Raw genomic sequence first — 17814 nt, 5'->3', positions numbered from 1 at the left:
AGGTCTAAGCTCAGCAGAGGTTGGGGAGGGATTTTCCTGCCAAGAATATTAAAGTAATCTTGGCACTCCTAAGACCAAATAAAACAATGAACTGGAAAAAATCTCATCTTTGACAATCGGCTACGATTTTCTCTATTTTTCTCTGTGCACCTCTCACTGTATGTGTAAGTAATGACATGAAGAAGAAAGGCAGCAGGGCGCCTGGGTGGCTCAGCTGGTTGGGCATCTGACTCTTGATTTTGGCTCATGTCATGATTCTAGGGTCGTGGGATTAAGCCTCACTTTGGGCTCTGCACGGAACATGGAGCCTGCTTGAGATTCTCTCTGCCCCTCTCCACAATTCATGCTTGCTCTTTCTTAAAATAAAAAAGAGAGAAAGAAAAGAAAAAAGAGAAAAGAAAAGAAAAGAAAAGAAAAGAAAAGAAAAGAAAAGAAAAGAAAAAGAAATGCAGCAAAGTAGAGAAGAAAAAAATAATTTAGGTAGGAGTCAGGAACTTGGGTTCTAATCTTCATTCTGCCACTAACTGTATAACCTAGGATGAGTCTCAACCTTTGTTCTTCAGTTCCTAATCTGTAAAAGTTAAAAAGGAGTAGGAAGTAGAAATACACATTCTGAAGGTTAAAAGAAACACGTGCATATATGAAACAACATAATGCTTTAAAAAGTCTAAAGCATAGGGGCACCTGGGTGGCTCGGTTGCGTGTCTGACTTCGGCTCAGGTCATGATCTCACGGTTCATGAGTTTGAGCCCTGTGTCAGGCTCTGGGCTAACAGCTCAGAGCCTGGAGCCTGCTTCAGAGTCTGTGTCTCCCTCTCTCTCTGCCCCACCCCTGCTCACACTCTGTCTTTCTCGCTCTCAAAAATAAATAAACATTAAAAAGTCTAAAGCATAGACTGCCCAAGCACACTACTTAGACACTTCTCAATACATAGCATTTATGTAGGAAAGAGGAGTAGTTTTAGTAGTATTTTAGTGCTAATCTTACATTTTTGTAAAAATAACTGCAAATTATCCAGCCTTTGGATGACTGCATGGAACTGTTTGATGCCCAAGGATACACTACATCTGTTCATATGTATAAAAACAGTAACACTATTAAAGTCAAGCACTCTTTAATCTCCAGAAAACTGCTAAGCATTTAAATGCATTAACCCACCCCCAACAACCCCATAAGGTAAATACTATTATTCTATTTTACAGATAGAAGCAAAGTTAAGGAATTTGCACAAACTCACAAAGTTAATACTGGAGTCAGGATTTTCTCAGAAGCAACTCCAGAGTCCAAGTTCTTTATCAGTCATCATCACTCCACAGTACATCCCGCCTAGCACTGTATCTTAAAACAACGAGCCACTCAATAAATATTTGCTATTGACAACCCTCAATCCATCACTCTTAATTTATCATAAACAATTAGGTGATAGTTTTGCTAAACCATAAAGCGTAAGGGCTTTGAAGTCAGAGAAACAAATAGAGATTACACAGAGGAGTTAATACAGAGAATCTGTAGATTCTGAACCACTTAGATACAATATTTAACTGGTGCTCCCTCCCCCGAAAAATGTTAGGATTAAGTAAAAGGAGAGCAAAGTGCCATGCAAAACCCAGAAGACTTACAGTAATATGACCTTTGTTTTTATCTGAAGCCTATGTGACTTTGGACAAGTCATGTAACCTCACTAAGCACATTTTCCAGCTACAAAATGATACTACAGTTAAGTACTAAACTAAGAATGTTATTTTGAGTATTAATTTCACTTACAATTTACTGATTGTAAACCAGTCAATGCTAGATTAACAATGGAGAAACATTTAATTTGCATTTTACTGTTTTTAAAATAGAACTATTCTTATCTTAGCCTAGGAGAAAAATTTCCTCTAACACTTGCCATCTTTTGAAAAGCTAATAATAAAACCCTTACAGGGGGAAACCACCTGGGCGGGGGGGGATAAATATTTGCTATAGATGACAGTAATAAAGTCAAGAAAAAGAATGCTTTCAATATTGTGTTTTCAGTCAAAAATGCTACAGGCTAGCTGCAAAAATTGGAAACGACCAAGACATCCTTCAGCAGGTGACCAAGTAAACTATGGTACATCCCAACAATGGAATATTATTCGGTACTAAAAAGAAATGGGCTATTAAGCCACGAAAAGACCTGAAGAAAACTTAAATGTATGTGACTAAGTAAAAGAAGCCAATCTGAAAAGGCTATATACTCTATAATTCAAACTATATGGCATTCTAGAAAAGGCAAAACTATACAGAGAGTAAAAAGATCAGTGGTTGCCAGAGGCTCAGAGGAAGGAAAGATGAACAAGTGGACCACAGAGGATGTTTAGGGCAGTGAAAACTACTCTGTGTGATACTACAATGGTGGATACACATTATGTGTCCAAAACCAGAAATTATACAACACCAAGAGTTAGCTCTAATGTTAACTATGGACTCTGGGTGATGATGTGTCAATGGAGGTCCCTCAGTTGTTAGAAATGTACCACCCTGATTAAGGATATTGATAATGGGGCAGACCAAGCATGTGTGGGACCAAGGGGTACGTGGAAAACTCTCTGTACTTTCCATTCAATTTTGCTGTGAACCTTAAACTACTTAAAAAAAAAAAAAAAGTCTATTAAAATAAATTGCCCAAAAAAAAAAAAAAAAAAAAAAATTCATGGTTGCCAAAGAGGAATGGAGAAGGGGAAGGAATAGTAAGTGAAGCAAAGGAAATCTTTAGGGCGGTGAAACTATTCTGCTGGATACCACAATGACCAACAGGCATTAGGCATCTGTCAAAATCCACAGAACTGTTATTCTGTGTTATGGTATCTGTTTTTCAACACAAAAAGTGGGGCCTAACTAATGTAAACATGGACTTTAGTAATGTATCAATATTAGCTCATCAATTGTAACAAGTGTACCAAACTAATGCAAGATGTTATTCAAAGGGAAACTGAAGAGGGGGTATGCAGGAATTCTGCACTTTCTGCTCAATTTTTTAGCAAATCTAAAACTACTCTGAAATATAAATTCTATTAATTTTTTCTAAATGCTGAGGAAACTGTTAGCTTGGAGCTGTTGGAAAACCAATTTTGCCCTCATAAAAGAAAAGTCTGGCTAAAAATGAAGCCCACGAAGAAAAGCAGTAGAAAGCCAGTATACGAAGAGAAAAATAGTGCCCAGATGATACCAAATGAGTTTTTAGCCCCAAACAGGCTAGAGGCCAGTTGTGCCTTGGATTTATCAAAGTTAAATGAACCTATCAGATCTCATTTTTGCTTTCTAAAAATGCATGTGGTGCTACAGTACACATATGGTACAGTCATCTGCGTAAACATTATTGCAGGAGCTAGGGGTCACTGTATACAGAAAACAGATCTACTTGCAGACTTCATTGAAAAGTCAACACGAGAGCAATCTGCATTACCCTGCATTACCCTGGCCCTTGTATCTTGGCATCCTAGTGCCTCCAAGCACTGCTACTAGTGACTATAGTCAATTTCAGACACAGCATAAAATTCGACCATGTAATTAGCCAAGACCTCAATGTTTCAAAAAGGCTCAAGGAACATTTTAAAAAATAATACGTAGGCAATTTCAACCGAAAAACCTACTAAAAGAGTGCTTCAGTCACTATTACTTTTAAAAAAGAAACTGATGAGGAATGCCTGAAGTGGCTCAGTCAGTTAAGCCTCCCAAGTCTTCATTTAGGCTCAGGTCATGATCTCACAGTTTGTGGGATCAAGCCCCGCACTGGGCTCTGTGCTGACAGCTCAGAGCCTGCTTGGGATTCTCCCTTTCCCTCTCTCCCTGCCCCTCTCCCATTGGTACACTTGCATGCTCTCTCTCTCTCAAAATAAACTTAAAAAAGAAAAGAAGAAGAAACTGATCAATGTTTTATTGCTTATTTGTAGACCCTTTATAAAGCTGTAATTTAAAAAGATACAAAGAATGAGTGGTCTGCCCACACTGACAACTTCCTAAACAATTCCATTTAGGTTTCCAGAACATTTTAATTATTTTTATTAATTATTGCTCATAGTTAACCTGAAATGTATAATCCTCATTTCTAAGAAAAGAATATGTAGGTCAATGGCCAAGATATATTTAGATAGAATCAGATAGATATATTTAGTAGAACAGTTTCTGAATTTCCAACCTGCTTCTTAACCTAAGACTAGACTGTGCTACCCAAGTAGCCTCCTTCAACCAAAATGAAAGTTCTCAACATCTGGATCTTTACAAAAGATAATTTAGGTTATATTTTTTTTTTTAATTTTTTTTTCAACGTTTTTTATTTATTTTTGGGACAGAGAGAGACAGAGCATGAACGGGGAGGGGCAGAGAGAGAGGGAGACACAGAATCGGAAACAGGCTCCAGGCTCCGAGCCATCAGCCCAGAGCCTGACGCGGGGCTCAAACTCACGGACCGCGAGATCATGACCTGGCTGAAGTCGGATGCTTAACCGACTGCGCCACCCAGGTGCCCCATAGGTTATATATTTTAAAAATAAGGCTTTCATACAGGCTCCTCAAAATAAGTTTTCCTAATGTATTTGAGGTTTAATATTTAAAATTTGGGGTTTCCCCACAAATATACAAGAATATATCTCCTGAGTGAATAAAGGTATATCTACATTGTACACTGAAGAAGGTAAACAAGACTGCTCCTTGCTTAGACTTGCAGTTTCTTTTACATACATTTCCTTACAATTAAAATAAAATTTTTTAGGCCTACGAGGCATGTACTGCTTTAGTCTCACTTCAGCATCATTTTGTTTCATTAGGATCCAGATTTTTCAACATGTAAATAAGATCTTTTCTGACTCAAGGGGTTCTGCATTTGCTGTTCCCACTACCAGGAAAGCACGTTCCTTCACTCTTAGGAAGGCAGGATAGCTACTGTATTTCAGATCTCAATTCAAACTCACCTAAAAAAAGGCCTTCCATAAATATACTAAACACCTCTCACCCATACCCCATTATTCTCCATTTTTTAAAAGGGATCTAAAGTTACCTTGCTCATTTGTGTATTTATAGTTTATTTTCTGTTTCATAGAATACAAGAGGTCACAAGACTTGTCTCACCGTAGCATCTAGAAAAACACCCAACAAAGCAGACATTTAATATCTGTTGAACAACATATACTTCTATTCAGTATTTATTAAGTAAAAGATATTTTGCTAGGGCCTGTAGATATAATGTTTAAAAAACAAGTTTCATTAAAATAAAATCTTGAGGACATTTTGCTTTTTCAAAAACTGGCCATTTTAAAATCCTTTATTTTTAATAATTTCCCAACCACTTAAAAATTTTAAGGACAGAGGCACCTGGGTGGCTCAGTTACTTAAATGTCTGACTCTTGATTTCAGCTCAGAGTCAAGCTGGGTTCTGCACTGACAAAGCAGAGCCTGCTTGGGATTCTGTCTCCCTCTCTGCTCTCCCACCCCCTGCTCACACGCACTCTCTCAAAAATAAACATTTAAAGGGGCGCCTGGGTGGCGCAGTCGGTTAAGCGTCCGACTTCAGCCAGGTCACGATCTCGCGGTCCGTGAGTTCGACCCCCGCGTCAGACTCTGGGCTGATGGCTCGGAGCCTGGAGCCTGTTTCCGATTCTGTGTCTCCCTCTCTCTCTGCCCCTTCCCCGTTCATGCTCTGTCTCTCTCTGTCCCAAAAATAAATTTAAAAAAAACGTTGAAAATAAATAAATAAATAAACATTTAAAAATAAATAAATAGGGGGCGCCTGGGTGGCCCAGTCGATTAAGCGTCTTGACTTCAGCTCAGGGCATGAACTCGCGGTTGGTGAGTTGGAGCCCCGCATCAGGCTCTGTGCTGAGAGCTCGGAGCCTGGAGCCTGCTTTGGATTCTATGTCTCCCTCTCTCTCTGCCCCTCCCCTGCTCGTGCTCTGTCTCTGTCTCTCAAAAATAAATAAATGTTAAAAAAAATTTTTTTACATAAATAAATACAGGCGCCTGGGTAGCTCAGTCGGTTAAGCCGCTCACTTCAGCTCAGGTCACAATCTCCAGCCCCTGTCGGGCTCAGTGCTGACAACTCGGGCCTGGAACCTGCTTCAGATTCTGTGTCTCCCTCTCTCTCTGCCCCTCCCCAACAAGTGCTCTGTCTCTTTGTCTCTCTCTCAAAAATAAACATTTAAAAAAATGTTTTCAATAAATGAATGAATAAATAAATATTTTAAAGACAAACTCTGCTACAAGTGTAGTTGCCCTTTAGCACTGGCTTTATCTACAAATGCATCATAGCTTAGCACATGCCTTTCAGATATGCGTAATAATGATACAAGACTTAAGAAACTAATTATTTTTTCAAAATTGCGGCCACAGGAAAAGCAAATGGCATGACATTTTTTCCTTCCTTATATCTATGGCTCAACTAATACAAACTATCAATGTTTAAATAAATACTAAGCCACTTCATAATTTGGTTTTGCCACAATTATACAAGAATATATCTTTTGTGGGCACCCAGCTGGCTCAGTCAGAAGAGCATGTGACTCTTAATCTTAGGGTCATGGGTTCAAGCCCCACTTTGGATGTAGAGATTGCTAGATACATATACATGTATATGTATGTCTATGGGGTGCATGGGTGGCTCAGTCAGCTAAGCGTCCAGCTCTTGGTTTCAGCTCAGATCATGATCTCATAGTTCGTGGGTTTGAGCCCCACATCCAGCTGGGTGCTGGCAGTCGCAGAGCCTGATTGGGATTCTCTGTCTCCCTCTCTCTCTGTCCCTTCCCTGATGGCTCTCTCGCTCTCAAAATAAATAAATAAACATTTTTTAAAGTAAGTAAATTTTAACCAAAAAAAATCTTATTTCATGTAAATCAAAGTATATCTACCTTTTACATTTAAGAAGTAAACAAGGCTACTCCTTTGATAACTTTCCCTAAAAACAAATATCCATTGTTTTTACTTTGTAGAAACCCCCAAACCACCATTTCTTTAGTATATTTATATTTGAAAAAAAAAATAGATATACTTTTCTATACCACACTTACTTAAAATTATGCTCACGGCATACCAATTAACCAATAAAAGTAAAAACTATGACATATTAATAGGGAAGGAGTTTATTAAGCAAGGGAATTGCAGTCTAAATAGCTTCACAGCAGGGGCACCTGGATGGCTCAGTCGGTGAAGCATGCAACTCTTGGATCTCAGGGCTGTGAGTTTGAGCCCCATGTTGGGTGTAGAGATTACTTAAAAAGAATAAAATCTTTAAATTTTTTTAATGTTTATTTATTTTGACACAGAGAGAGAGAGAGACAGACAGAGCATGAGAGGGGGAGGGGCAGAGAGAGAGGGAGACACGGAATCCGAAGCAGGCTCCAGGCTCTGAGCTGTCACGCAGAGTCCAACACGGGGCTCAAACTCACAGACTGCGAGATCATGACCTGAGCCGAAGTCGGATGCTCAACCAACTGAGCCACCCAGGCGCCACAAGAATAAAATCTTTAAAAAATAAATAAATAGTCTCACAGCAGTCTAAACAAATATTTTAAAGTTATTTTTTTAATAGGCTTGCCTTCAAAATTCAAAAATTGTGGGGTTTCTTTACAGTTTAAATATTCAACTGTGTTTATCACTGAAACTATGATTCAAAAATGATGCACTCTTCTAGCACTGAAAATCAAAGCAACTAGACTACTTCTACACTGTTGTAAAAATACTTCTTATGTTAATGGAACTTAAAAAAAAATCATGAGACTCCCACCAACAATGAGAGAAGTTTCTGCCTCCAAGACAGTTATGATATAAAATAGATTACAGTTTGTATCTACTGCTCTTTTTTTAAATAAGAATAGCCTTCCTAATAATTGAGACCAAAGTTAAAAAAAAAAAAAAAAATCCATGACAATCAGTTGTGAGTCTTTAAAACCATTTTCTAAGCTCTTTGTCAAACTCTGACTACCCTGCACCTAAAAACTTTAAAAAAAACAAAAAAACAGAGCCCAAGTTAAGGTGTTTTGAAGTTTTGCTTTTTTTTTTAATTAAAAAAAATTTTTTTAATGTTGGTTCCTTTTTGAGAGAGAGAGAGAGAGCATGAGCGGGATAGGAGCAGAGAGAGAGGGAGACACAGAATCTGAATGAAACAGGCTCCAGGCTCTGAGCTGTGAGTACAGAGCCCAACATGGGGCTCAAACCCATCCAAGATCATGACTTAAGCCACAGTCAGACGCTTAACCAATTGAGCCACCCAGGTACCCCTTTAATTTTTTTCTTCTAACGTCTGTTTGTTTTTGAGAGACAGAGAGAGACAGAGCCTGAGTGGGTAAAGGACAGAGAGAGAGGGAGATACAGCATCTGAATGAAGCAGGCTCCAGGCTCTGAGCTGACAGCACAGAGCCCAACGCGGGGCTCAGAACTTGTGAACTGTGAGATCACGACCCGAGCCAAAGTGGAACACCTAACCAACTGAGCCACCCAGGCGCCCTAATACATAATATTTAATAAATATTTGTTAAATTGATGAACTGAAGAATCATTTTAAAAAATCACCATGACTAATAATGAAACACCTTAACAGTACTATCAACTTGGATATAAAAATAAATCAAAAAGAAGCCCCCTCTTCCTAGATGTTCAGTTCTAGGAAGAGATTCCATTATGTCCCTAATGGTGGTGTTGCCAAATCCTTTGAAGTAGAAAAATTAACCTTGTTTCTAATTTTTATATATAAACAATAACTTACTTTAATGACAATAGTACCCTTATCTTAAGTAAGCACTAATATCTCAAAACAAATATTGCTTTTCAAAGGTTTCTTTTGATTATTTGTTGCATTTGGGATTAGTTTTCCACTGAGAAGTTGTAGCATGGATAAAATGGACAATGCAGTAACCAAAGATCAGGATTGAAATAAAAACTCCTACAAAACTATAATATAGTTGAAATAGCCCTCTTCTCCACAGCAATCCATCCCTTCCCTTAGCTCTCAAATGGAAGAGGTCGAAGAGGCTATAAACAAGGTACAGTATAAAAGGCTAGAACCGGGAATGATGAAGGGCATTCAGAGTGAGGAGTTATGAGTAATTAAGTAATGGAATTCAGCAGTGATTATCAAGAGCTGCTAATACCACAGAGAACCAAACATTAAGTGCCTCCTAATGCAAGTACTCAACATCACCTATAAAATATTTTCCCCCCTCAAAGAAAAAGGAGAGACTATACATTATAGAAACTGAATCTGATCAAGCCTCTAAACCTAAAGCCAAATAACAAGAAACCAAAGGGACAGAGGAACACGTTTAATACCACCATTGGAATATAACTGGCAAATTCAAACTGGGAAAATTTTCTTCAACAAATAATTTGCCAGGGGAAAAAAACAAAGTGGGGGACCTTTAAATTACAAAACATTACAGACCTTATTTGACTCAATCTGAGTTAAGTATAAAAATACATTTATGAGACAACAGAGCAATCTGAATACTAAATATTATATGATAGTAAAGAATTATTGCTAATTATTCTCAGTGTGGGAATAGTTGTTTGGCTTTTTCCTTAAGAGTGAAGTTGATGGGGCACCTGGGTGGCTCAGTCGGTTGAGCGGCCGACTTCGGCTCAGGTCATCATCTCGCGGTCCGTGAGTTCGACACACTGTCAGCTGTGCTGACAGCTCAGAGCCTGGAGCCTGGTTCAGATTCTGTGTCTCCCTCTCTCTGACCCTCCCCCGTTCATGCTCTGTCTCTGTCTCAAAAATAGATAAACGTTAAAAAAAAATTTTTTTTTTAATAAAATAAAAAAAAAAGTGAAGTTGACTAAGAAACTGCAGTGCTAAAAGATTGGAGTACTGAAAAGGAATGTTAAAAATGAATGCGGTTGAATGGATTTGGCCTATCCAAACTGAAATATAAATTGAGAGATTGCAACCACGGGAAGAGAGCAACTTTGCTTGCTTGCCAGCCAACCTTTTCTCCACTGATATAAGCTCTATAAATAGGCCAAGAGTGATAATGGCTGCTCAAATCACTTCATGTTACAGATACTACCACTACTGACATGCATCTGGCCCAGCCCCAGGCTGTGAATAAACCAGCATCGAGAGCCAAGGAAGTTACCAAATGCAGAGAAGGCACCATGGCTAATGAGAGACCCTCTACTCAAAAGCAACATTGGTGTAAATTAAGGATAAAGAACAGGTTCTAGATTTTCTCCAAGATTTCTGCTCTGGCTATTTCTATCTCCCTCAGAATACAGAACACATAAAGATGGGTCACCACATGGTGGGATCTGAGGTCCCCAAGATAAATGATACCAAAAACTTACCAGAGCAAATCATTTAGGGGGCTGCAATGGAGTAAAATAATAGGAAACCCTTGATGATAAAGTGTTGATGTAAGAATAAACTATGCTTCTATGTTAGATTAAAACGAAGGCAGCCAGGGGTGCTGGAGTGGCTCAGTTGGTTAAGCATCTGACTCTTGGTCTTGGCTTGGGTCATGATCTCACGGTGGTGGGTTTGAGCCAGCGCCCCCCCACCCCCCACGGGGTCCAGCTCTGCCCTGACAGTACAGAGTCTGCTTGGGATTCTGTCTCCCTCTCTCTCTGCCTCTCTCTCCCCTACTTGCTCTCTATCTCTCTCTCAAAGATAAATAAAAATAAACTTAAAAAAAATTTTTTTAAACTAAGGCAGACAGGATACTGCTTAAAATCTTAACCACATGAGGTTTTTGTTCTTAACACAGAAAGGAAAACAGTTCTGTTTTCCCAGAGTTTTAGTCCACACCCAACTTCCCTATCCCCAACAATACCTTTCTCTAATTATAAGGCATCTAGCAAAATGCTGACTCAGAACATCATAAAAGTTATTTTTTTTTAACCAGACAATTCAATAAAAAATAACTTCTAAACACGTTGGTCCATATCTTGTTTCCCTAATGTTTGCCATGCTAATGAAAACTTAAATTTTTTAATTTTTTTTTTAGCTTATTTATTTTGAGAGAGAGAGAGGGTACAGGCAGGGAAGGGCCAGAGAGAGAGGGAGAGAGAGAGAATCCCAAGCAGGCTCTGCACTGACAGCGCAGAGCCCGATGTGGGGCTCAAACTCAGGAACCATGACATGGTGACCTGAGCCAAAACCAAGTGTCAGATGCTTAACCGACTGAGCCCCCAGGTGCCCCGAAAACTTAATATTCTAAATTACTCAAGCACAACCCTAATTTATCCACATTCTTGGATATGACTGCTATAAGTTTCAACAGATTTAATTTTGGTAATCTTTGAACAAATGACCAGAACTTACTAATACTTGGACTTGAAATCCAGGCAGAGGAAAAAGTATTTTGTAAACGAACTGGCAGTACAAAAAAGAACACTCAAGTCCGCATTTTCTTTTACACTTAGAGACCCATTTAAGAAAAATGTCATTTAAAAACAAAAACAAAAGAGGGGCACCTAGGTGGCTCAGGGGGTTGACCATCAGACTCTTGGTTTTGGCTCAGGTCATGATCTCATAGTTTGAATTGGAGCCCCGCATCGGGCTCCACGCTGGCAGTGCAGAGCCTGCTTGGGATTTACTCTACTCCCTCTGCCCCTTCTCCACCTGTGTACACACTCTCTCTCAGACAAATAAACTTTAAAAAATAAATCAGTGAAACAAATTGATTTTATAAAGGAAAAGACTAATTCCACACTATAATTATTTTGTTTTACAGTACCGTTTTCTCCTATAGCCCATTATTCTTCACATTAAAAAAAAATTTTTTTTAATGTTTGTTTCTTTTTAAGAGAAAGAGAGACAACACAAGCAGGGGACAGACAGAGAGAGAGGGAAACACAGAATCTGAAGCAGGCTCCAGGCTCTGAGCTGTCAGCACAGAGCCCAACACAGGGCTTGAACCATGAGATCATGACCTGAGCCAAAGTAGGACGCTCAGCCGACTGAGCCACCCAGGCGTCCCAAAACTTTACTTTTTTAAAATGTTTTTATTCAATTTTTGACAGAGAAAAAAGTGGATGAGAGGCAAAGAGAGAGGGAGACAGAGGATCCAAAGCGGGCTCTGTGCTGACAGCAGAGAGCCTAATGCAGATCCCACGAACCTCAAAATCGTGACCTGAGCCGAAGTCAGATGTTTAACCGACTGAGCCACCAGGCACCCAACTTTTCTTCACATTTTAGAGCAGGAAAGAAACTCAGAAGTCATCTGGTTCACTAGATTTGAGTACCTTAGGCAGAAATGGTTTCTTTCATCTTTCCACCCATTCCCACCTGTCACCTACTCAGTAAATGGGATTTTAATTTAATCAGGTATAAACAACCCACATACACATACACGTAAGTCAATTCTGTGGTTGGTTTCTACTTTTTTTTTTTTAATTTTTTTTTTTTTAACGTTTATTTATTTTTGAGACAGAGAGAGACAGAGCATGAATGGGGGAGGGTCAGGTCAGAGAGAGAGGGAGACACAGAATCCGAAACAGGCTCCAGGCTCTGAGGGGTCAGCACAGAGCCCGACGCGGGGCTCGAACCCACGGACCGCGAGATCATGACCTGAGCTGAAGTCAGACGCTCAACCGACTGAGCCACCCAGGCACCCCGGTTTCTACTTTTAATTAATCTTCAGTTAACTAGAAAATACTCATCTAGGTAGTTTTTAAATTGAATAAATTCAAACTAGTAAGTTAGGGTTTATACCATGTATCTTTTTGCTATTAAATTACAAAGGCTGAAATCCTTGTTTTGAATAGGGACATGAAAGAGAACAGAATCAAAACTGACAATGAGCGCCATAAAGCCACAAAACCTAAAAAAGACACTCATCAAATGTGAGTCACGTTGGTTATTTTATGGTATTTTTAAACCACGTCTACTATTATCATCTGCTAACATTATGAAAAATATGTATAATATATATAACACACATTTCCTCCCTTAGTTCAGAAATATAGAAGGAATATGAAATACTTCTTAGTTTCACCCTGCTCCTTCCTTTTACCACAAGGACCTGTAGGCTGAGTGTGAAAACTGACTGAACATCAATCCCACTTGTGCTGAGAAGCTGCCCACACAGAAGCAGAAAACTGTTTATTTCCCCTAAGTTCAATCATGAGCCCTGAAAGAGTAAGGAATATAGGTACAATTAAAGATAAATGCTAAAAGATTTAGAAAAGTTTCAAAACAACAGTCAAATTTAAATTTAAGACTAGAATTTAAAAACTAAAGAAAAATAACTATCAAATTACTTCAGTCTGACAAATAACAATCAACCCAAAATAAAGAAAACCAGCAACATTTCTACTCATTGAACGTAAGGATGAAGAAAATCTTTTAAAAGGAATGCCTATTGCATCCTTCATATTCCACCTGAACCTTTTTTCCCTAAAAGAAGAAAATAATTTATTAGCAGACTAAGGTACCTTCACAACCTAACCCTCTGTAAACTGAAGGCACTGGTCACACTTAACCAGTCAAGATTATTGATACTCATGACTTTTGCATAGGCTGTTACCTAGCCTAGAATGCCCACCTGGAAACCCATCCCAACTCCGGTTTAAACAAATTTTTTTAATGTTTGTTTTATTTTTGAGGGGCAGTGGGGGTGGGGGGGAGAAGGGAGGAAGAGAAGGGGGGGAGGGGGGAAAGGGGTAGAGAGAAGACAGAAACACAGAATCCAAAGCAGGCTCCAGACTCAGTTGTCAGCACAGAGCCTGACGCACGGCTCAAACCCATGAGTTGTGAGATCATGACCTGAGCCAAAGTCAGACCTACTGAGCCACCCAGGTGCCCCACAAATGCCGGTTTAAATGGTTAAGTTCCTTTAGCATCAGGACCTGTTCAATCCTATTCACCAAGCATAGCTCTAGCAACTAGAGCACTACTGGCACAAAGTAATCAATAAATAAGTGTCCTGTTTGTCCTGTTTTCTCAATAGCTCTTCCCCCTTTCTACAGTCAGCTTTTTACTCATTTATTACTGTCTATTTCATTTTTACTACAGCTATCCAAGAAAATTTATTTGACCCCAGATTCTTTCTTAAAATAATACAGAATACCAAAATCAGTAGGGTTCAAAAGAAAACAAATTAATGGCACGTTTTTAGGAACGCCTGGTTGATTCAATCACTACAGCATATGACTCCTGATCTTGGGGTTATGAGTTCAAGCCCCACATTTGGTGCAGAGTTTACTTAAAAAAAAAAAAAAAAAAAAAAAAAAAGAAAAAGTAAAAATTTAAAAAGTAGCATTTTTAAAAATATTTATTTATTTTTGAGAGAAAAACAGACACAGAGCACACAAGCGGAGGAAGGGCAGAAAGAGAGGGCAAGACAAAGAACCTGAAGCAGGCTCCAGGCGGTCAGCACAAAAACTTATGTGAAGACAAACCCACGAGCCGTGAGATCATACTCTTACCAAAGTCGGATGATCAACTGACTGAGCCACCCAGGCACCCCAAAAGTAGCCTATTTTACAGGTTCTCTCAAGTACTGTCAATTATAAGCATGTAAACATGAACACACATGTGTTTTCACATCCCTAGTTACATGCAGGAAAATCAGAAAGGTCTAAGATGGTTTGTCAAAATTACAAACGTAGGGTTTGGGTGTCTAGTACATACCAGTTCCAAACTTTAAAAAGAAACAAAACAAAACAAAAAACATTCTAATTGCCCATACATCAAATTTATTCATGCACATGTCAGAACAAAACTGTAAAACTGAATATCCCAGCAAAACAATTCTTTGAATGAGTTTACAAGTTACATAAAAGTTACCAGTCATATAGTAAGGAGCCTTAAAGTACCAATGTCACTATCAAATAAAATCTTTGAAGAACATACAGTGAACACTCAGTTCCAACAGAATCTAAAGCTGAATTTATCCTTAATATACAGATCTGGGATTAATCATGAAAAGTATAAAACAAAGAGCCTTATGGCACTCATTCATAAATGCATTTAAGAGTAATATACACTAAATTAGTGAGGAATTTAACAACTACACTGTGAATGTAATATGAAGCTAGCAATGGGGAAAGTTTCCAGCTCCAAAATCCAAGCCACTCATTTTCCACAAAAAAATGTCAGAAAAAATTGTTTCATTAAGAAACCATTTAGCTGATGCTTCAGGTATAATTACCTTGCAGCTTCTCTCTGCTTTTCATGTTGTCTACACCTGTATTGAAGTTTACATCTACATGTTAACATTATGAAAAAATATATGGCTTGAAGTTTCAAAAGTATGGGGCGCCTGGGTGGCTCAGCCAGTTGAGCATCCGACTTCGACTCAGGTCATGATCTCACCGCTCATGAGTTCCAGCCCTGCATTGGCTCTGTGCTAACAGCTGAGAGCCTGGAGCCTGCTTCAGATTCTGTCTGTCTGTCTCTCTCTCTCTCTCTCTCTCTCTCTGTCCCTTCCCTGCTCATACTGTCTCTGTCTCTCTCTCAAAAATAAACATTAAAAAAAAAAAAAAGTACAGTCATACTGAAAAGCATTCTCATTTAAAAATGGCTAAAGGGGTGCCTGGGTGGCTCAGCTGGTTAAGCATTCGACTTCGGCTCAGGTCATGATCTAACAATTCACAAGTTTGAGCCCAGCATTAGGCTCTGTGCTGACAGCTCAGAGCCTGGAGCTTGCTTCAGATTCTGTGTCTCCCTCTCTCTCTGCCCCTTCCCCCCACTTGTGCTCTTGCGCATGCTCTGTCTCTGTCTCCCAAAAATAAATAAAAACATTTTAAAAATTTACCAAAAAATGGCTAAAAATATTATTTCTCAATGGAACTGCATGAAATTTCATTGAGATCCTTTTCAAAGTAGCATAGGTCACTGCAGTAAATTCCATTTTAGTTTCCTGAACTAACTTCTATTAAAAATTTAACTCAGTTTTATATTTACTAAGCACCTACTGTGCATAAAGCACTAAATGAGGCATCATATTTGCCAGATTAGACAACTAAAATATTACACTTCGTAGTAATTAGACAACCAAAATATCACACTTCCTACAAACAAACGGTTAGCGTTATGACTCCTCGGGACATCAGGTAATAACTATCAATTGTAGGCCTCTAAAAATGCTTGTTAAACCAAAAGGCAATGCTCTTGCTGGAGGAATCCAGATTGCCTAGATCAGCAAAACTACATTAGAAAGTGAATAGCCTCCATCCTTAAAATATCCCTGGAGAAGAAAGGGAGTGATTCAAACTGTTAGCATGTGCTCAACTACACTACACAATAACAGGCTAGGCAAAACTGCCAGATGTATTTGTAATTAAGAGGTCCAACCTTGACAAAGCATCACCAGTGGGATTTTCATCCTACTGGCTGGAAGGATTCAGAAAGCAAAAGCTCAGTCAAGAAGTGAAAAGCACATCTAAGCATAAACTGCTCAGGCGGTTCAAGCTAGAAGAACAAGTACCCACAGACGTTCATTCCTTCAACCTGAGAGACTCTATTCTAACACAGCAGAGAGGACGATTTAAATGGGAAAATAAGGAGCACCTGCGTGGCTCAGTCCCTTAAGCGTGGGCTCTTGATTTTCGCTCAGGTCATGATCTCAAGCCCTCCATGGGGCTCTGCGCTGACAGCGGGAAGCCTACTTGGGATCCTGTCTCCCCTTCTCTCTCTCTCAGAATAAGTAAAATAAAATTAAAGGAAAGTAAATTAGTGAGAGAATGCATAACCTGCTGTTCTCGTGGGGGCTGCTGCCCCAACAATAAACTGAGGTCGGTGCTATAAGAAATTAATTACAAAGTAGGAAGCGCTACTGCGGAGAAGTGAAAATTCCTTGGGAAGAGCCAGAGAAGACAATGATCTTTGATTTGGGATCCGTCAGTTTAACATTTGCGCCGATTTTCCAAAGAAAGTTGACAAACTCTCCACCAGACGTCAATTCTGGAGGCTGACACATCCCTCCATCGACTGGAGGCGTCTGCCGACCCAAGGTAGTGGAAGCGCCGAGAGGCAGGCGGCGCCAGCCAAAGGAAGCTTTTTCTCCCTCTCCTAGGCCGCGGCAGCCGCGGCGCTGGGGCGGCTGCCTGGGCTCCCGGGAGCAGGGGCAGGTGTCGGCGCCAGATCCCCGGTCGCGGAGCTGGCAGAGTTGGCAGAGCTGCCGCCGCCGCTTCCCCGGCGGGCCGGGACGCAGGAAAGTTGCGTGAAGACAACTCCAGGCCGAAAAGCGGCTCCCCCGCGCAGCCCGCGGGCTGCGGCATCTCCAGCCTCCTCTCAGGCCCCGGGGACAGGGACCCGCGGCCCGCGGCACAGGAGAGGGAGCTCCGCCCGCCAGCTGGGCGAAGCCGGGAGGACCCGAGGGTCACTGCCGGGCGGGCGGGCGAACAAGGCGTCGGGCGACTCCGCTCCTTTCGAGAGCCCCCACCCGGGCCGCGCCTCCCGCCAAGTCCGGGCGCGAACACTAGGCGCCCGCCGGCCGGGCCCGTCACGACCCCGGCGCCCGGGCGCCGCAGATCCCACACCCGCGGCCCGAACCCCTCCGACTCAACCCGACCCCTCCCCGGGATGCAGCCCGGTCCCACCGCTCGACCCGCAGCCGGGCCGCGGCCCTGCGCACCTTCCCGCCTCACCTGCGCTCCGCGGCAGCTCTGCACCTCCTCGCCCGCTCCGCGCGCCCCGTCGGGGCACGCACCGACCCCCCGGCCGGGACTCCCCCGGCCGCGGTGACTCGGGACGCGACGGCCACCGCCGCCTTCTCCTCCTCAGCACAAGCCCCGGCGGCGAGCAGAGGGTCGCAGTCAAAGCCCCGCCGGGGCTAAGGCGAATCTCGCCACCTCCACAGCCTCCACCACCAAGTCCCTTCACTCGTCCGCGCCGCCCGGAGAAAATGTCACCAGAGGCCG

At 41.0% G+C, this 17814-nt stretch overlaps 1 protein-coding gene across 5 annotated transcripts in view; it reads right to left on the bottom strand.

The window, feature by feature from the left end:
- The window catches only part of CD3H18orf25 (chromosome D3 C18orf25 homolog), an 85297-nt gene extending 67483 nt beyond the window's left edge, over positions 1-17814 (bottom strand). For all 5 annotated transcript variants that reach the window (XM_042963064.1, XM_042963065.1, XM_042963069.1 and 2 more), the window contains exon 1: positions 17542-17814. The gene's annotated coding sequence lies outside the window, so the exon portion shown is untranslated. The remainder of the gene's footprint in view (positions 1-17541) is intronic.

The sequence above is a fragment of the Panthera tigris genome, chromosome D3 (assembly GCF_018350195.1).
Source record: "Panthera tigris isolate Pti1 chromosome D3, P.tigris_Pti1_mat1.1, whole genome shotgun sequence".
Taxonomy (NCBI): Eukaryota; Metazoa; Chordata; class Mammalia; order Carnivora; family Felidae; genus Panthera; species Panthera tigris.
The sequence above is the reverse complement of the archived record's forward strand: the minus strand, read 5'-3'. Positions and strand labels throughout refer to the sequence as shown.